The following is a 19,941-nucleotide window of genomic DNA, read 5'->3' on the forward strand; positions in this document are numbered from 1 at the left end:
GCAACAGATACAATAAATGATATTGGTGGATGTGCAGGTAACAAAAGCTGCACTGTCCCCGGAGTCCTTGTTGTTTTGGAGAAATATATTTATCTCAGCCCTCAACACATTAATGATGGAATTAACACAGCCACTGGGGAACCGATGTTAAACAGTCAGACCATTCTGAGTTCCCACATATTTGCTACTGTTCGCTAAGCACTGATAGTATGCATTTGGTGCTCTGCCTAACATTCCTTATAATACTGTACTTAGAGCATGCACTTGATGTGTTCGTCTGTGGTGTGCTGTGATCGTATAGTGGTTAGTACTCTGCGTTGTGGCCGCAGAAACCTCGGTTCGAATCCGAGTCACGGCAATCATAGCTCTGTATGTCCCTGTCTTTTGTGAAACACAAAGGAATCAGTTGTTTCAAAGTTTTGATTTTCTCCAAGGTGATTTTTTTCCTCCAGGTTCTGCTCGCTCACATCTCTGTGTTTCATATGTCAGAATTCAAATCCACCCGTTCTCAGAGATTTCTTCCCTCCTACGATCACTAACCGAACTTTCCATCCCATACCCCCATTTCATTAATTTGGAGATGTCGGTGTTGGACTATGGAGTACAAAGTTAAAAATGACCCAACACCAGTTTATGGTCTTACAGGTTTAATTGAAGCACTAGCTTTCAGAGCGCTGCTCTTTCCTCATGTGTTTGCGGAGTCATTTCCTATTTCATTGAGGCATTGCAGAATCTAATACAGACTCTCCCATTGATACCGATCAGTCTGTGTGGCTGGGGTCACTGTTGCTGGGTGAACATGCCCCAACCCCACCATCGGGACCTGCAGACCATTTGATCCATTTGGTTACCACTGTTGTGAGATCAATACTCATGTAGCAGCTTTTACTGATACGGACCAGATATTATTGGGGTTGGGGGGGTTGGGGGGTGGGGCAAGCTCAGGAAAATGGCACAGAACAGTATCGGGGAAAAGCGACTTCATTGGATAAGATCAGTTTCACTGCTTTTCTGCAATGGCCGAGCGCTATTACCACTGAACACTGAACTGTTAATTCAGACACCAGGTACCTGGGTTTCACTCCGACCATGCTAGGTGGTAGAATTGGGATTCAATAAATATCTGGAATTAAGAATCTAATAACTCCTATATATCCATGTTCAATTGATGAAAAAAAAACTATCTGACGTCATTTAAGGAATGTAACAGCCATTCTTACCTGCTCGGGCCTCCATGTGACTCCAGAATCACGACAATACGGTTGAGTCTCAACTACCCGCTGTGCAATTTGGTATAGCAATCAATACTGCCGAGCCAGCGACGCCCTCATACTGTAACAGAATAGAAAAAAAAAAGTTCATTAGGCCCCAGCTAGATTACTGTGTGCAGTTCTGCAATTCAGAGTACTGCATGGATGTGATCGCACTGGGAACGTTGCAGTAGAGATTCACTGGGATATTGTCTGGGCTGAAGAGTTTCAGTTGTAAGGAGAGATTGGACAGACTGGGGCTGTTTGTCTCCGAGCAGAGGAGATTGGAGAAGACATGACTGAGATGTACTAAATACTGAGGGATATGGATAGGATAGACTGAAAGAAGCGTTTCTTATTGATGGAGAGATCGAACACTGGGGCCAAGAGATTTCGGGAAAAGGCAGAAAGGTTTGAGTAGATTTGCGGAAAGGGTCAGAGAGGCGGAAATCATTCTAACCTTAATAAAAAACTTGAGATGTTGATTTGCGATGCCAAAACATGTAAGATCATGGGCTCAACGATGGAAAACTTGATTCAGGTCGTTAAGCAGTTGTGTTTGACAAGTGCGGCCACAACAGGCTGAAGGGCCTCCTTCGACGTTGTTGTCCTCCACAGTATTGTGGTTAGTGTCCCCACCTGTCACAGGGCTCAATAATCCGCTGGGGGCATCGTAAAGGTTTTAAACCTGTCGCTCTGTTCCCCAGTGAAGGTTATTCATGGCTGGCCTTGCATTCTCGATGGGACATGTCTCAGGAAGGACAGTGCTGTCTGAATCATTTGGGGAAGTACTGCAGCTCCTGGGGAGACAGAGTGTCAGTGAAAGTGCAAACACGTAACTTCAGCAAACTGCACATTGTGTTTGTGTTGCAATCAAAACCATTATATAGAGTTGTTCCTGACTGATGTGTTTCATTTAAAGCAGGAATCTGAGGAAGAAAACAGAATGAACCCATTCAGATCTGAGTGCAGAAACATTTCCAGCAGAACTACTGAGGTTGTACAGCGTAGAACCGCGTTTGGATGTATTGAATTCGGGTTGATGGGCGCAGCTTGCTTTCACTAGGCGGAGTTGCCAGTGTGTAAAGCCATTACACATGATCCAGATAGTGTTCAATGTGATGTTACATTTGATCAGTGGTTCGCACTGCTCTGAAGTCTGTAGGTTAGGTGGATTGGTCATGTTAAATGGCGCTCATCTGTCCAGGGAGTGAACTCAGTAAGTTCAGTGAATTAGCCATGTGTAACGCAGTGATAAGTTCAGCAGTCACAAGTTGCCAGGTTTTATTCCACCAGGTTTATTTGAAATCACAAGCCAGAGGTCTGCGGGGATAGAGACGGGAGCTAGGTCTGGTTGAGATGCTGTTCATAGTCTCCCGACAGACCCGATTGACTCAACTGTACTTTCTGCAATGTAGGGAATCGGTGATTCTATTAGAGAGGACACTTCCAGCGTTTACTGTGCTGCTAAGACATTGGAGACGATGCTGACGGCATTTAGTGGGGATGGAGTTTTATTTATTTGTGTTTTGGAAAATTTGAAACTAAACCAAGGAAAACCGAATGGAAGTTTTCCAGAGTATTTGAGGTTTGGAGAGAGTAAATATGTGGCAAATTCACTTTTTCAAGTTCATAAATTTCTGAAAGTCAAGATCTCAAAACCATCGATGTAGGACAAAGAAATAATGGGGGCAGAATTTCTGTCACTCAGACAATCTGTTTCCAAAATATTTGGAAAGGCACATTGAGAGACACACAAGCAGTGAGTTTCAACAGGAGAGAGACAGCGTGTGGCCAGGTAAAAGTGTAAAGGAGGGTGTAGGGGGTAGAAGCTGCGAGGAAACAATATCTAATTTGGACGACTTCAGATGCAAAGAAATATCGGAAACGTCTGCAGCTGAGTAAGATTCAGCAAAAAACTCAGTGTTTTTTAAAAGATTTCTATTAATATTCCACATGAAGCATAATAAATGGAACTGAGCAGATTTGGTATATTGTCAAGGAAAGCTATTCCATAATGAATAGGAAGTGACCCGTCTCTTGGAGATCGATTTCCTGCTTTAATCCCATGCCTTAAAGATGGGAGGAGGATCGCCATGATTTTGGGTTCATTTGATACCCATTGAAATCTGCCAATGTAACTGAGCATCAAAACTGCCATCTTGTTTTGTAGTCCAACCTTCTGTTTTTCTCATCAGTATTTTCGTTCAGCTGAAATAAATTCGGAGCAAAATTGAATGCAACATTGAACGTGGACGATCTTGCTCTTGCCCTTCATTGTACCGGAGATTTGTGAGAAATCGGTACCTCATCAAAGTCGAAGTAAAGCAATTTGATTCTGTTGTAAGTTACATTGGGATAATGAAATGGAGTGCAAACGTTTCTTTTCTCCTTTCATTCCATCTTGACATTCTATGAATTTATGTCGAATGAAAGGGGAACAAATAAGGAAAGATCGAGTGCAATAGTTTATCCAGTGGGATTGTGAATTTTAATGTAATACTCCACACAAAGTTCTGATCAGTAATTTAAACAGTCAATTGAATTGGAACCGCAGAAAACTTTTCCAATGAAATGAATCTTTCAGTCTTTTACAACCTTTTGCTGTGTGAATCATACCGCGATCCATCATACAGCGTGATCACCAAGTTGGCAACAATATTAGATCCACCAATTTTCTTTAGCAATCACAACATCTGCACATACCCATCTGCGGTGTGCCCAGTGCCATTTGTTGTATCCAGGCCCCAACACATTTCCTGGTCATGAATTTATGAGCATACTTCCTGATCTATCTGATCAGATTGAGAAACCTTTTCTATCACTTCATCCCCTCCCCTCAGAATTCTAAAGGTATCAATTAAATAAGGCGTTAGACCAAATGATGTTGGATTGGAAGACGGACATTCAGCGCATCGAGTCTGCTCCACCATTCAACGAACTCATGGCTGATCTGATAATCCTCAACTCCATTCTCCAGCATTGCCTCGACAAAGCTTTATCATCTTTCTGGTTAAATATCTGTGTGGCACAGTTTGAAAATACACAACAATTCAGCTTCAACAACAATTTCGGCAAGGAGTTCCATCGATTTACTGGCCCCTGAGCAAAGAAAATGCCGCATAGTCGTGTGCGGCCCGGTGGCAAAGTGGTTAGCGCTGCTGCCTTACAGCGCCAGAGACCCGCGTTCAATTCCTGCTTCAAGTGACTAGCTGTGTGGAGTTTGCATGTTCTCCCTGTGTCTGCGAGGGTTTGCTCCGATTCCCTCCCACAGTCCACAAATGTGCAGTTTAGATGAATTGGCCATACTAAATTGCCTGCAGGTGGGTCGGTGCAGACTTGTTGGGCTGAAGGGCCTGTTTCCACACTAATCTAATTTCTGAACTAACCAGGCAATATCTCATTCTGCTTTCCTCCGACCAGAGGGTGAACCACCAGCCCATAACTACCCTGTCAATGAACATTTATAAATGTTATTATGTGATTATAGAGCTCCCCTCCGTCTTCTTTGTTTCAAAGAGAATAATCCCAGCCTTTCATTCCACGAAGCTCCATTTTCTCCAGTGTTGACAACATGCTCATTAATCTCTGCTGTCCCTGCAGCGTCCTTACATATTTTTACGGCAGGCGGAGACATTTATGCAAAGAAACGGTTGGAATTTCAAGCACAGAGGGGAATTGGAACTTGAAATCAGGCAGCGACTGGAATCAGATTTTCCACACAAGGACGAGATAGAGTAATGAACACTCCGACAAATGAGAATCTAATCATATTTCATTGACATTCAATAACTTTACTGTAAACAAATTACCCCGTGCAGTCGTCCACAGAGCTATTATTTCGGGGGGAAAAAACTTATAGAAACTGGCGACATAAACACTTTGACAACAACATGTTCTTGAGGCATTTTTTGATTATAAACTCAACTCATTGTTCTGTGAATCCTACATCTTTTGCAAGGCACAAATGAGACGTTCATATAACTCTCTCCATTTGCCTAGATGGGTGTAACTTCAATAACAATTAAGGAACTGGACACCGTCTACGACAATGCAGTCACTTGTGTGTACCCTCTTCAACACCTGCAATATTCATTCCCTTCACCGCTAAGGCGCAATTGCAGCAGTGTGCACCAACTATAAGATGCACTGGAGTAAGTCATTCGGGCATTTTTGACAACCTTCAAAGCTCAACAGCTGTACTAACGATAAGGACAAGGTTGGAAGATGCAACGAAACGCCACCATTTTCAACTTACCCTCCAAGGCCCATAGCACCCTGAGGTGGAAAGGAATCAGTGAGAAAATCATTGCTAAAACGGTCTTGATGGGCAAAGTTGCATACTTCAGCCTTCCATCTTTTGTCTTACAATTTTAAGAAAAATGTTGATTTATGCCATGACCAGACTTGTGCTCAGTCCTTTAGCTGTTCCCTAAACTGGTGGTTGCTAAAGTTCTGATATCATCCACAACCTGTGGTCAACAATAGAAAATATCTGAAAATCCTCTCAATCAACTGACTCCCGTCAAGATTAGAGTGGTGTTGGAGAAGCACAGCAGGTCCGGCAGCATCTGAGGAGCAGGAAAAATGGACATTTCAGGCAAAGGTTTCAGGAATGAGACTGGGAGCACATTGGAGGGAGAGAGAAATGAGAAGGGTGTGGGGCTGGGGAGAAGGTAGCTGAGAGTGCTGTAAGTGGATGCGGGTGTGGGGTGAACATGATATGTCAGAGAAGTAGGTGGGGTGGATAGGTGGGAATGAAAATGCACAGGTGGGACAGGTCAGGCAGACGGTGTTGAGCTGGAAGGTGAGAACTGGGGTAAGGTAGGGGGAGGGGAAATGAGGCAACGGGTGAAGTCCAAATTGATGCCATGGGATTGAAGGGTCCCGAGGCAGATGATGAGGCTTTCTTCCTCCAGGTTGTGAGGCAGTGGCAATACAGGAGGCCCAGGACCTGCATGTCCTCGGGAGAGTTCGAGGAGGAGTTGAAATGTTTAGCCAAGGGGCACTGGGGTTGATTCTTGCGGGTATTCTGGAGATATTCTCTGAAGTGTTGTGTGAGAACACATCTCTTCTCTCTAACTTAGAGGAGACCGCATCGGGCGGAACGTATACAAGAACTGGCATGTGTGGAAGTGCAGGAGAAACTTTGATGGACGTGGAAGCCTCCATTGGAGCCTTGGATAGAGGTGAGGAGGTAGATGTGGGTGCAGGTTTTGGAATTCCTGCAGTGACAGGGAAATTTATATTTCCCTCCCCACCCCTATCCACTTTTCAAAAAGACTCTTTCCTCCACGACTACCTAGTCAACTCGACGCCCTCCAAAAACCCACCCTCCCCTCACGGCACCTTACCCTGCCACCACAGGAATTGCAAAACCTGCACCCACATCTTCCCTCTCACATCCTTCCAAGGCTCCAATGAGCCTTCCACATCCATCAAATGTCCGTGTGCACTTCCACACATGTCGTTTATTGCATCTGTTGCTTGGGATGTGGTCTCCTCTACATTGGGGCCAACAGACACATTCTCGGAGAGCGCTTCAGAGAACATTTCCAGGGAACCCGCAACATTCAACTCCAACGCCCCATGACCAAAAACATTAATTACCACGTCCCCCGACTCTCTCAAGGACATGCAGTTCCTGGGTCTCCTCCACCGCCATTCCCTCACCACCAGACGCCAGATCTTCCACCTCGGGACCCTCAACCCCAGGGCATCAACGTGGTCTTCACCAGTTTCCTCATCTCTCCACGGTCACCTTATCCAAGTTGCAACTTTCTAACTTGCCACCATCCTACTGACCTGTCCCACTTGTCTATCTTCCTTTCCACCTATCCACTCCACCTTCTTCTCCGACCTATCACCTTTAACCCCATCTCTATCCACCTCTTGCACTCTCAGCTAAATCCTTCCCAGACCCAGTCCTCCCGTTTATCGCTCCACCCACGAGGCTCCCACCTTTTTTCCTGATGAAGGGCGTTTGCCGAAACGTTAGTTTTTTCTGCAACTCGGATGCTGCCTGACCTGCTGTGCTTCTTCAGCACCACTCTATTCTTGATTCTGATTTCCAGCACCTGCAGTACGCACTTCCGTCCATCTGATTCCCCTGTCCATTGATCTTGAATAGGCCGTTGCTGAAGTTCCAGCATCATTTCCCTGCTCTTATATTCCCACCTGCTATCAAGAACAGAAAGTATTTCCAACCCATCGAGATCACATGATACCTTGTCCAATCACCTTCAAACATTCGTGAATGTCTACTCCAATTTCTCTTTTATTACTTTAAACCACTCAGTATTCACACTTTACTCATTGTGCGTCCTCAAATTCATTATCACCCACTTCACTGGATTGAATTCCTTTCAGCACATTTTCTTGCCAATTGTTTCCCTGCAGTCTATGGCTTTCTTCCTAATGGTTAACGACATGACTAATTGTTACCTGCTTTGCAAACAGCTAAATGATGGCCACGACAAATAATTAAAAATCGTTGACCTATATGAGTAAACAATAGAACTCATAGAAGCCATGGTTCATAAGCTTGCAGAGGACAGCAGAATTGGAGACTGTAAAGAAGGTGATCTAAGATTCCAGAAGGATCTTAATCCATTGCGTCTTTGGGTTGAAAAATGTCACATGAAGTTCAATCTGGATAAATGGAAGGTATTGCATTTTGCTACATCAAATAAGAGTAGGGCTTATACAATTAATGATCGGGCGTCGTAACGTGATATGGAACACACAGGCCAGGAATGCAAGTACATAATTAATTTTAGTTTGCTTCATATATAGACAGAATGGTTAAAAAATGTCATCTCGCCTTCGTTGCTCAGTCCTTTGAGCGTAGGGGTTGGTACGTTATGTTGAAGTAGAATAGGACATTGGGTGATGCGTCTTCTGGAAAACTGTGTCCAGTTCTTGCCGCCCAGTAAAAGCAAGGAAATTATTCAGCTGGAGTAGGTTTAGAACAGGTATACCTGCGTATGGCTAGTGGGGAAGGTTTGAGTTATAACGAAAGGCTGGATAGGCTGAGAATATTTTCTCTCTAGCACTGGAGGTTGAATGGCGACGTGATAGAAATGTAAAAATTATTGAGAGTTCGGCTCGAGTTAACTGTAACTGTCTTTTCTCCAAGGAGGGGGGACTTCAATACGAGAGGGAAAATGTTTAAATTGAAATGAGGGATTTAAAATTAGACATGAGAGGCTTTTTTAACAGAGGATGGTTTAAGTGTGCAATTCACTTCCTGAGGCAGTGATGAATGAAAGTACATTTGCAATATTTACAGGCTATTTGGATCGATAAATGAATTGGAAAGTATCAGTGGGATTAACAAAAGCTATTCATTCATGCCTAGTACATAATTTATTGCCCAGAGGGAAGATCAGAATCAACCACGATATTATGGATCTGGAGTCACATACCAGCCAGACACAGACGACAAGCAACATGAATTCGACTGGGACAACACTATCATTATAGGGCAAGCCAAACAGAGAACAGCCAGGGAATTCCTAGAGGCATGGCACTCATCCACAGACTCTATCAACAAACACATCGACCTGGACCCAATATACCGGCCACTCCAGCGGACAGCTCGAACTGACAACCGGAAGCAGCAGAGACAGGCCACTACAAATGCCGGAGGAAACAGCACAGAAGCGCTTCACAGGAGGCTCCCAAGCACTGAGGATGTCACCTAGACAGAGGACGAAACGTTTGCAAGACAAATTCCCAGGTCGGCGAACAAAACCACAACAACGAGCACCCGAGCTACAAATCTTCTCCCAAACTTTGAGTTTCCTTCCCTATGAGGCATTAGTGAATCAGATCTACAACAACTGATTCAACATCATCATTAGACTCCAGGAATTTATTGAAATAAAATTCCAGCATCTGCCTTGCCAGGGTTTGAACCCGTGTCCACAGAATCATATCTGTACATTCATATTAACAATGCAGTAATAATATCACAAAGGCATTGTTAACCCTCAGCAGTTGCAAGAGCCATCAGATGCGACTCGTCTCGTTTGGCATTATGTTCAGTATGAGCTGGTAGGACAGAAAGGCCTGTTTTCATGCTGTGTGAGTCTATGACTTTGACGCTATGAAACTGGCAGCTGGTTGGGATTAACAGCAGCATTGACAGTTTAATTGATCTCCTTCTGGGATATGTAATCTTGTTGGTTACTGTGGAGGTTCTTCTGCTCATTGAGCCCTTCCCACACACGGGACTGTTGAATAGCCTGTCCCCAGTTTGACTGAGTAGTTGAGATTCCACTTCAGCAGGTAATTGAATCCGGCATTGCGCTGGTTTCTCTGTGATATCGTTGTCTTTGTATCTACCCAGGATGAACGATTGGTTCAAATCATGTCCATGCAGACGCAAGTACCGTTGTCCATGTTGTGAATGTGTTTTTATTCTTCCTGATATATCCACAGGGTGTGGATGTCGCTGGTCAGGATAGCATTTGTTGTTCTTCCTGATTCGCTGCTGCCTCTCTGCACAAAAGATATGGATTCGATCCCAGTGTCGTGTGACTGTGTTCAGTTTGCACATTCTCTTCTTGCTTGTGTGAGTTTCCTCCCACAGTCTGAAGGTGTGTAGGTTACTGGGATCAGTCATGGGAAATGAAGGGACTGAACAGGTATGGAGTGTGGGTCTGAAAAGGATGTGCTTCAGAGGGATAGTGTCCCACACGGTCGTCATTCTCGGATTAAGGGTCAGCTATTTGCTTCAGGTCCTGGAGACACAAGTAGGCAGGATTGGGTAAAGATGGTAGCATCCCCTATATAAGTGACATGCATGAATGGGATTGCAAGAAATTAAAGTCATGTTCTCTGTTCCTGAGGTCAGGCTTCCATTCCAGGTTTTATTCATCAAACTTTAACATTACCAGTTCCGTGTGTGAGTCCCCAGGGATGAGGAGTTTATTTTTTACCACAACACCACCTTCTCCTGGTTGCAGTATTTATTGGGAACAAGAAGCTGATTCTGAGCTGATGCGAACAAAAGCAGATGCCAATGTCAAAACCACTGATCCAAATAGGAAAATGAAATTTCGAACCTTGCCACCCTAAAGTTAAAGTCTCCACACTCTTTGGATGCGCCAATCGGCTGTCTCAGCAACATGTGCTGTTTATAGTCATAATATTATAAATGGGGGCAAGTATTCCCTTCCGCCCCGCTTTTGAGCAGGAGCTGTCCCAACCTCGGAAATACATGCGCCTCTCTCCTGTCATTCCATCCCAGTTTCCAATCGGATCTTCGTGCATGCTTCATACAGTTTCTCTGATTCCGGTTCTGGAACTAGGATTATGTGTGATTTCATGCAGCAATTGGTCCTGCCTTCTGTGGGCAAAGTGATGAAGTAGCCGAAGTTCATATATAATGATATTGAAGCATACGTTTCAACAATATTCTGCAATCTCCCAAGAGTTTGGAGAGTTTCATTAATCCCATTCTCCTGTACGCTCATTCATGGAATCTCCACAGTCTCTGGGGACGCTAAAGTTAAAGATTCGGTTCATTCTGCTTTCCCACATGCCTGTCGCTATGTCCTGATATTGTACATTCTTCCTGACATTTCCTCTGCTACCATACAGGTTGCAGTTTGCAAGCGTGCTATGTGGAATGCTGTAACCGTTTAGTAGTTCGAATTTTATGTTGCGATTGCAGCGACCTCGGCTAGAATCCACATCATGGCAGTCAGTTCTCTCAAAGTTTTACTTTTGGTGAAACACGGTCAGAAATTAATCGTTTTTACAAGATAATATTCTCCGAGGTGATGATCGGTTTTCCATCGAATTTTGTTCTCTGATATTTCTACGTTTCATGTATCAGGATTTTAACCCAAAAGTTCTCGAAGATGTCTCTCCCTCGCACTCTCCCTAACTCTCTTTTCCGTCTCGCGTCCCATTTGACTGAGGCATTGCACAATCTAACATACACTTTCACGTTGATCCCATCCAGTCTGTGCCGTTGCATTCACTGTTGCCCCAATCTCTTCATTGGCACCTTCAAATCATTCGATCTGTTTGGATACCTTGGCTGTGAGATCAATTCACTTTTAGCAGCTTTTACTGACATGGACAAGAGATTATTGGAGTGTGAGGCTCAATAAAAGGGCATAAGGAATAATTGGGGAAAAGAGACTCTATTGGAAAAGATCCCCCGTGAGGGATTTCTGCGATAGCCTAGTGGTATTATCGCTGGATTGTTAACACATCAAAGCCAGGTAATATTCTGGGGAGAAGGGTTGGATTCTCACCACGCCACGAAAATGATAGTTTGTGAATGCAATAAATGCCTAGAATTAAAATACGTTGTATGAAAAACCCATGTGTTTCACTGACGTCCTTGAGGGAAGGAAACTACCGTCCTTATCTGGTCTGGCGTCCACGTGACTCCAAACTGGTAGGCAATAAATGCTGCAGCGCCACCCCCGATGCTGTTACAGAATAGAAATATGTTCATTCGGCTCATTGCTAGAATTGTCCAGGGATGGGTCGCACTGGGAGAGTTGCAGGAGAGATTCACTCGGATAGTGTCGTAACTGAAATTGTGCATTGAAAAATACCTTGATTGTTTGCTAAGTCTCCGATCTGTTAGAATGACCATGTGAGCTTCACTTCTTTCATATGTAAAGTGCAAAGCTTTTTTATTTTAAAGTTTCATTCTCAGGTGATGTTTAACAACTGGTGTCTGCCCCCCTGTGCTGCTGTCTGTTCCATAATATTTAGACTGATTCTAATTTATAAAAATGAGTTACCAGAGACTTACATGGAGTCATGCAGTTTTTGAGCAACGTACAATGTAACTCTGTACGTACAAATTCACCCCACAGACGTGTGTGTGTGTGTGTGTGTGTGTGTGTGCGCGCGCACGCACGCGTGCGCACTCGTGTAGGAGGGTCTTTGTTTGTAGATAGGGCAATAGGATCACCTGTACTGTGACATGAACCCAATGACCATGGGTACCAGTCTGCGGGGGCACTTTTAGCTGCTGCCTGTTCCAAAGACCGCCTTGTAGGGTTGTCACCCGAAGATCCGAGTTCGAATGTCCTGGATCACTGAAGTGCTCTCCAACTGGGAAGGTGACACCTGTCTGTTGATTGATGTGCAGCGCCGATTCCGTTGTTGTAGCCTCTGCTCAGCTTCACCAATGTACCATGTCTTAAGGCATTCTTGCCTGTAGAGTGTTGGTATTTGTTTAGATGAGCGTCAGTCTAAACATTATGCCATGGACGCAGCACACAGGGACTAGCACCTTCAACATCTTATCTGTGCTGACACTAATTGGTAAAGCCCACCTGAGAATGTAACTGTGAAAAGAAAGTTTTTCGATTTACATAAGAAAGAAATGAACCTAACATAGTCATTCTAACAAATGGAAGACTTAACAAGCAATCAAGGTATTTTTCCAATGTATAATTTCAGTGACATTACACTGTAACCGTTCGCTATACATTCTGTACCTTACCACTGTGTACTCCACAACCACCTGATGAAGGAGCAGCTCTCCAAACGCTATTGCTTCCATTAAACTTGTTGGACTATGACCTGGTGTTGTGCGATTTTTAAGTTTGTATTAGAATGCGGATCTCACAATTAAAATAGAGACGAAGAAGCATTTATTCTCTCAGACAGTTCCGTATCAGTGGACTTTCTTGGAGCAGAAGGCTGTTGAGGAAGTGTCATTAGGTGTAATGAGGCTGAGATCGGTAGATCTTCAAACAGCAAAGACATCAAGCATTATGGCAAAAGGCAAGAAAGTGCAGTTCAAGGTTAACAGATCAGATATGAAACCATTCAATAGTGGAACAGACTTGGTGGTCTGAATGGTGAGTATTTGTTCCTAAAATTGTTGGCCTTAATATGAAGCTGCAAAACAGACCTGAGTAAAACGTGCCAAATTTTAAAAAAGCGTGGTCCCCCAGAGCACTGAACCGAGGTGAAATGTACAAAGAACAGCACACAAAGGGCAGACAATATTGGGTAATTGATCCGAAGTGATCAGTATACCAAGTTAAACAGGAAAACCGATATTCAGTATCTACATTGAACCTGGCTCCACGAGGCATGTAGTTAACTTTCACAAACCACTATTCCCCTTCCGTTTTCCTGACGCCCCCTCCGTTCTTGTTTTAAACTGATTGAACGTCAGGCAATTGCCAATGACATTGCTGATTTGGAACTGTAGCATATAGAACATAGAACATGAGAGTGCAGTACAGGCCCTTCGGCCATCGATGTTGCGCAGCCATGTCATACTGATCTGAAGCCCTTCCCATTACAAAATTCCATGTACGTCCATATGCCTCTCCAATGACGACTTAAATGCACTTAATCTTGGCGAATCAACCACCGTTACAGGCAAAGCATTTCATGTCCTAACTACTCTCTGAGTAAAGAAACTACCTCTGACATCTGTCTTATACCTTTCTCCCCTCACTTTAAAGTTGTGACCCTCGTGTTTGCCGTCCCCAAACTTGGAAAAAAACTCTCCCTGTCCACCCTATCTAAACCTCTGATTATCTTGTATGTCTCTATTAAGTCACCTCTCAGTCATCTCTCCAACGAGGACAGCCTCAAGGCCCTCAGTCTTCCCTCATAATACATTCCTTCCATACCAGGCAACAGGCTAGAAAATCCCCTCTGCACTCTTTCCAAAGCGACAACATCCTTCTTATAATGCGGAACCAGAACTGTTGACAATACTTCAAATGTGGCCGTACCAGATCTTTGTACAGCTGCAGCATAACCTTCTGATTCCAGAACTCAATCCCTCTATTAGTAAAGGCCAAAACACTGTTTTCCTTCTTAACAACCCTGTCAATCTGAGTGGCAACTTTCAGGGATGTGTGTACATGGACACCGAGATCTCTCTGCTCATCTGCACTCCCAAGAATCTTACCATTAGCCCAGTACTTTGCATTCCGATTACTCCGTCCAAAGTGTATCACCTCACACTTGTCCACATTAAACTCAATTTGCCACCTCTCAGCCCAGCTCTGCATCCTATCTATGTCTCTCTGCAACCTACTACATCCTTCGTCACGATCCACAACTCCACCAACCATAGTGTTGCCCGCAAATTTACTAACCCAACCTTCTAAGCCCTCATCCAGGTCATTTATAAAAATGACGAATAGCCCTGGACCCAACATCGACCCTTGCGGAATGCCGCTAGTAACTGGACACCAAGATGAACATGTTGCATCAACTACAACACTCTGTTTTCTTTGAGTGAGCCAATTACTGATTCAAACTGCTATGTCTCCCACAATCCCATTCCTCCACATTTTGTATAATAGCCTACTGTGGGAATCTTATCGAACACCTTGCTGAAATCCATATACAGAACATCAACCTGCTTACTCTCATCTACCTGTTTGGTCACTTTGTCAAAAAACTCATAAGATTCGTTAGGCACGACCTTTACAAAACCATGCTGACTGTCCCTGACCAGATTATTCTTTTCTAGATGATTATAAATCCTATCTCTTATAATCTTTTCCAACGCTTTACCAACAACTGAAGTGAGACTCACTGGTCTGTAATTACCAGGGTTGTCTCTAAAACCCTTCTTGAACAAGGGAACCACATTTGCAATCCACCAGTCCTATTCCTGTAGATAATGATGATTTCTGGATCAATGGCACTGCCTCGGCAATCTCTTCCTTTGCTTCCCAGAGGATTCTAGGATAGATCCCATCTGGCCCAGAGGACTTGTCAATTTTTACACTCTACAGTATTTCTAATACCTCTTCCCTGTGAACCTCAATCTCTTCGAGTCGAGATGCAAGTATCTCTGTATCTTCCTCGCCAACATTTTCATTTTATATAGTGAACACTGTGGAAAAATATTTATTTAGTGTTTCCCATGTCTCCTCTGACTCCACACACAACTTTCCACTATTATTCTTGATTGGCCCTAATATAACTCTCGTCATTCTTTTCTTCCTGACATACCAATGGAAAGCCTTCGGGTAACCCTGATCCTATCCGCCAACAACTTCTAATGTATCCTCCTGGCTCTCATGTCTCCTCCTGGCTCTTCTGAGCTCTCTTATTAGGTCATGCAGGGAAACGATTCCTTCTGATGCACAACATCATTCTGCTTCAAAATATCAGGCAGTATTTCATGTTGATTACTGTAAACGTTAACCTTTAACAAGTCATGACAGTGAAATCACTGAATCCTCATCACTATACTACCAGGGAAGATTTCTGTTAAAATCACCCTGGACACCAAGAAATTCGCCATTCTATTCTCCCATCCTTCTGTGCGTGATCCCCTCGGCCCAATTCCGGTCTTGTTGGTTGGTTTACAATACTGAGGCTATCCAATCATCTTTGCCTTTCAGTTTCTAAAGGATGAGACCTTCTCTCTGAGCTGGCAATGTGCTTGCTCAGTGGTGATAAAACTGTCCTTGTAAACTAGAAAAGTGCTTGAAATAGGCGATTCCTGTTTTTCATTCCAAGAACTTGAGGCAAACCGTTTGGCAGGACAGGAAATAGCGGGCGTGAGCAGTGATCAAGTTTGGCAGCAAGAACGAGGTGAGGCAGTATAAACTACAGAGTAATGGGGAAACAATGGGCAAAGAACACTGGGACGGGAGGGGCTGAATGCTTCCTTTCTTTGCTGTAACCAGACATTGGTGTTGATCTCTGAAACGGGACAACATCAGACCAGTCGATGAAATCTTACTTTCTCCTTGTTTTCTCCCGAGGCCTGTGTCACACTTGGGGAAATGTGTCTGCGTGCTTCAGTCTATGGGTAAAAATGGGGTCCAGTTCCCATCTCAATCTTTAATCCCACTTATTGCGTTTTACGAGATTAAAACGTACCAGAGACATTAGTATTCAGGTGAAACGTCAGAGTTTACAAGGTTACAGACCAAGTGCTGGGAAATGAGATGAAGGGACCCAGATCTGTGCTGTAAACACTCGATAATTCAATCGTTTTTGAGGGGAAACATATCTGCAGTGACATAATTCCAAAAACTGAGTTATGAAGAAACGGTGCAACTGCTTCTGCCCTCATCCCTGGTGGTCTAGTGGTTAGTATTCAGCGCTTTAACTGAGTGCCCTGGGTTTCATGACCGTTCAGGAAATCAGGACTTCTTGTTCCTGATGCAGAGAGCGCAGCTCTACCAGGAATCTGTTCCATGCCTTAGATCAGTCAATACCCCAGCTCATCAAAGAAGGGAAAAGTGCCTTCCCTCTCTCTGCATAGTCAGACAGTTAATCCTTCATTCTCCTCTGATTCCACTTTCCAAAGAATTTCAAAATAATGTCAAAACTGAGTCTCAGCTATTTTTTTTCTGTGCTTTTCATCCATCGGAGCTGCAGCGACTAAGTGCTTTGGTTTCTGAAAACGAAACGTACCCATGAGCAATGTATTGGGATATTCCAGGATTGCCTTCTCTGACAACAGTGGGACATGACTGGTGTTGTCTATGATATGGAAGTGCCAGTGTTTGAGTTGAGTAGACAAAGTTAAAAATTACACAATATCAGGGCAGAGTCCAGCAGGTTTATTTGGAAGCACTAGCTTTAGGAGAGCCGCTCCTTCATCAAGTGGGTGTTTTTCTGCAGAAACTTGGTGTGTGTGTCAATATGCGCGAAGTTTTGGAAGATCATTTGGACTTTAACCGATCCGTTCGTGGTGTCGACGGTACCCATGACTTGGAGGTGTTGGTGTTGGACTGGGGTGGATACATTTAATAATCACACAAAGCCATTTTAGATTCCAACAGTTGACAAACACCTGATGACGAAGCAGTGCATGGAACACTGGTGCTTCCAAATAACTCTGTTCGATACAATCTGGTGCTGTGTGATTTTTACTCTGATAGCTCTTGGTAATGTTTAACTGATCGAAGACAGTGAAAGAACTTTCATTCGTGGATATGAAAATTTCAAATATTATCCACAACAGCATAACAAAAGTGATTAGGTTGGATTTGTGATGAATCTCCACAATGCGCTTGTGCAAAGTAAAAGTCGAACTTACAACTGCCTGATCCGGAGCCAGCTCTTCGAATGGTTGCACCAATGGCCAGATGCACAGCCGAGATTTTACACGCTGCAGAGCTCTGGTGTTAACAAGGACATGAGCAATAACAGTAACAGTCACAAGGTGAACAAAGAGCAAAGATAATCACCATCATGATTCACTTCAATTTGGCCTCAAAACAACGAGCATTCACAATCTGATCAGCCAATCAATGAGGTCACTGCCGATCTTAGAAATTGCAACTGACTTTGATGCGTTTTCACCATAATTTGAGGTAAACTCCAGCCTAATCATAACATCGCATATTCCCATTAATTTTTATATTTAGATATCGTTAATGACCTGTCCGAATTTGCAGGAAATGAGTGAAAACGTCCTTCCGATGATGTAATCCAGCGCAGAGTCGGCCAGAAATGAAAAGACAAAGACATGAAGCATCACTCCCATTTCTCTCTGTACCAATGCGTTTTCCTGAGTTGAATATTTGCAGGACTTGTCTTTACTATCTAAAGAATTAATTATTTTCCCGGGAAAGATTCTTCATAAATCAATTAACATATGAGGTGTCGAAACATATTTTACTTTAGATTAAAATAGTTGAATATCCTTTCCCCCAGCCTAATATCCCAATGCTCCCTCCTCTTCCATGTAAATACAAGCTTCTCCAGGTGATGTTGGAGCTCCCAACATGACGTTACAATGCTCCTTGCTGCTCCATGTCAATAGAAGCTGCTTTACTTGAAGTTGGACCTCCCAGTTTGATGTCCCAATGCTCCCTGTTCCATGTCATTACAAGTGGTGCAGTTGAGTTTAGACCTACCACTCTGATGTCCCAATGCTCCCAGCTGTTACATGTCACTAAAAGCTGGTCCTTGTGTGGTTGGAGCTCCCAGTCTGATGTCCCAATGCTCCTTGCTCCATGTTAGTAGAAGTGGTGCAGCTCAGGCTAGACCTACCACTCTGATGTCCCAATGCTCCCAGCTGCTATATGTCATTAAACGCTGATCCTTGTGAGGTTGGAGCTCCCAGTCTGATGTCCCAATGTTCCCTCCTCCATATCAATAGAAGCAGTCTAGTTGAGGTTGGATGTATCACTCTGATGTCCCAATGCTCCCTGCTGCTACATGTCATTAAAAGCTGCTCCAGGTGAGAGTGGAACTCCCAGACGGATCTCGCAAAGCTCCTTGCTCCATGTCAACTGAAGCTGCTCGAAATATGGTTAGATCTTGCATTCGGATGTTCCAATGCTCCCTGCTGCTCCATGTCAACTGAAGCTGCTCCAGGAGTGGTTGGAACTCCCAGACTGATGTCACAACGCTCTCTGGTCCACGTCAAAAGACGCTGCTCCAAATGAAGTGGGAGATCCCATCCCTGGCAGCTCACATACTTCTATACCATCATAGAAATACTGCCCACTGAACATCCCCACCACTGGACCAATGGTGGAATAACCACATCATGAGAACCGAATATTATTTTTAGTCACCACCAAATCATTATTTCCAAAAGTCATTCTTTCTTAAACCTTATTTCGCATGTGCATACTGCAGTCCATCCGAAGTAAGATAATGGTGCTAATTGATGTATGCTTAATAAAAATTACATCCTATTTTTCATGTTGATTAACTGCGAGTTAACAAGAAAAATGTTTGTATTCAAAACACACTTTTATTCCAGGTGAGAGAATGTAGTTTGCATTATTTAAAATGAACTTGTTCACTGCGTAAAATGATCAAAAAGATTTCAATTTCAAAACAACATTGGTAACGTTGTCATCCATCTTGAAATGTGGTGTCTTCTTCTTTCAACCAGACGGGTATTATATCAAAAAGTCTATTACTGATATGCGTATAGACACTTTAAATCGCAAGGATTGTGAAGGTTTGTAACTCAGGTTGAGGTTTAAGGTGTAGGTTTGCTCGCTGAGCTGTAGGTATGATATCCAGACGTTTCATGACCTGGCTAGGTAACACCATCAGTGGCGACCTCCATGTGAAGGGAAGCTGTTGTCTCTTGCTTTCTATTTATATCTTTCTCCTGGATGGGGTTCCTGCGGTTTGTGGTGATGTCATTTCCGGTTTGTTTTCTGCGGGGTTGATAGATGGCATGTAGATCTATGTGCTTGTTTATGGCGTTGTGGTTGGAGTGCCAGGCCTTTGGGAATTTTCTGGCATGTCTTTGCTTAGACTGTCCCAGGATCAAGGTGTTTCCCAAGTCGAATCGGACTACCAAGAATCCATAAGCCAGGAGGCCCCCCTCAGACCCATAGTCTCATTACCCGGAACACCAACTTACATACGGGCCAAAGGACTACACGCAAGACTGAATGCCTCATAGAAGAGTCACAGCACTCCATCCACTCCACCCAGGAGTTCCGAAAAATCATCAAAAACACCAAAATAGAGGAAGAAGAAGCAACGATCTCATTCGACATAACAGCACTGTTCACCTTCATCAACATCGACCTGGCAAAGGAAACATTTACCACACTTTTAGAAGAGACCATCACAGACGCACCAACAACCATCAATCACATAACCAACGAAAACATCATGAAGCTAGTGGACCTGTGCCTCACCACCCACTTCACTTTCAACAACATATCTACAAACAAACCAACAGCACACCCATGAGATCTCCGCTATCAGGATTCATAGCAGAGGC

At 43.7% G+C, this 19,941-nt stretch overlaps 1 non-coding gene across 1 annotated transcript; it reads left to right on the forward strand.

Moving 5' to 3' along the window:
* The first annotated feature begins 286 nt into the window (after window positions 1–286).
* trnah-gug (transfer RNA histidin (anticodon GUG)) lies at window positions 287–358 on the forward strand. Its single transcript has one exon. It is a non-coding gene; the product is annotated as a tRNA-His (tRNA).
* Window positions 359–19,941: the final 19,583 nt, after the last annotated feature.

This window comes from Chiloscyllium punctatum, chromosome 34 (assembly GCF_047496795.1).
Source record: "Chiloscyllium punctatum isolate Juve2018m chromosome 34, sChiPun1.3, whole genome shotgun sequence".
Lineage (NCBI taxonomy): Eukaryota > Metazoa > Chordata > Chondrichthyes > Orectolobiformes > Hemiscylliidae > Chiloscyllium > Chiloscyllium punctatum.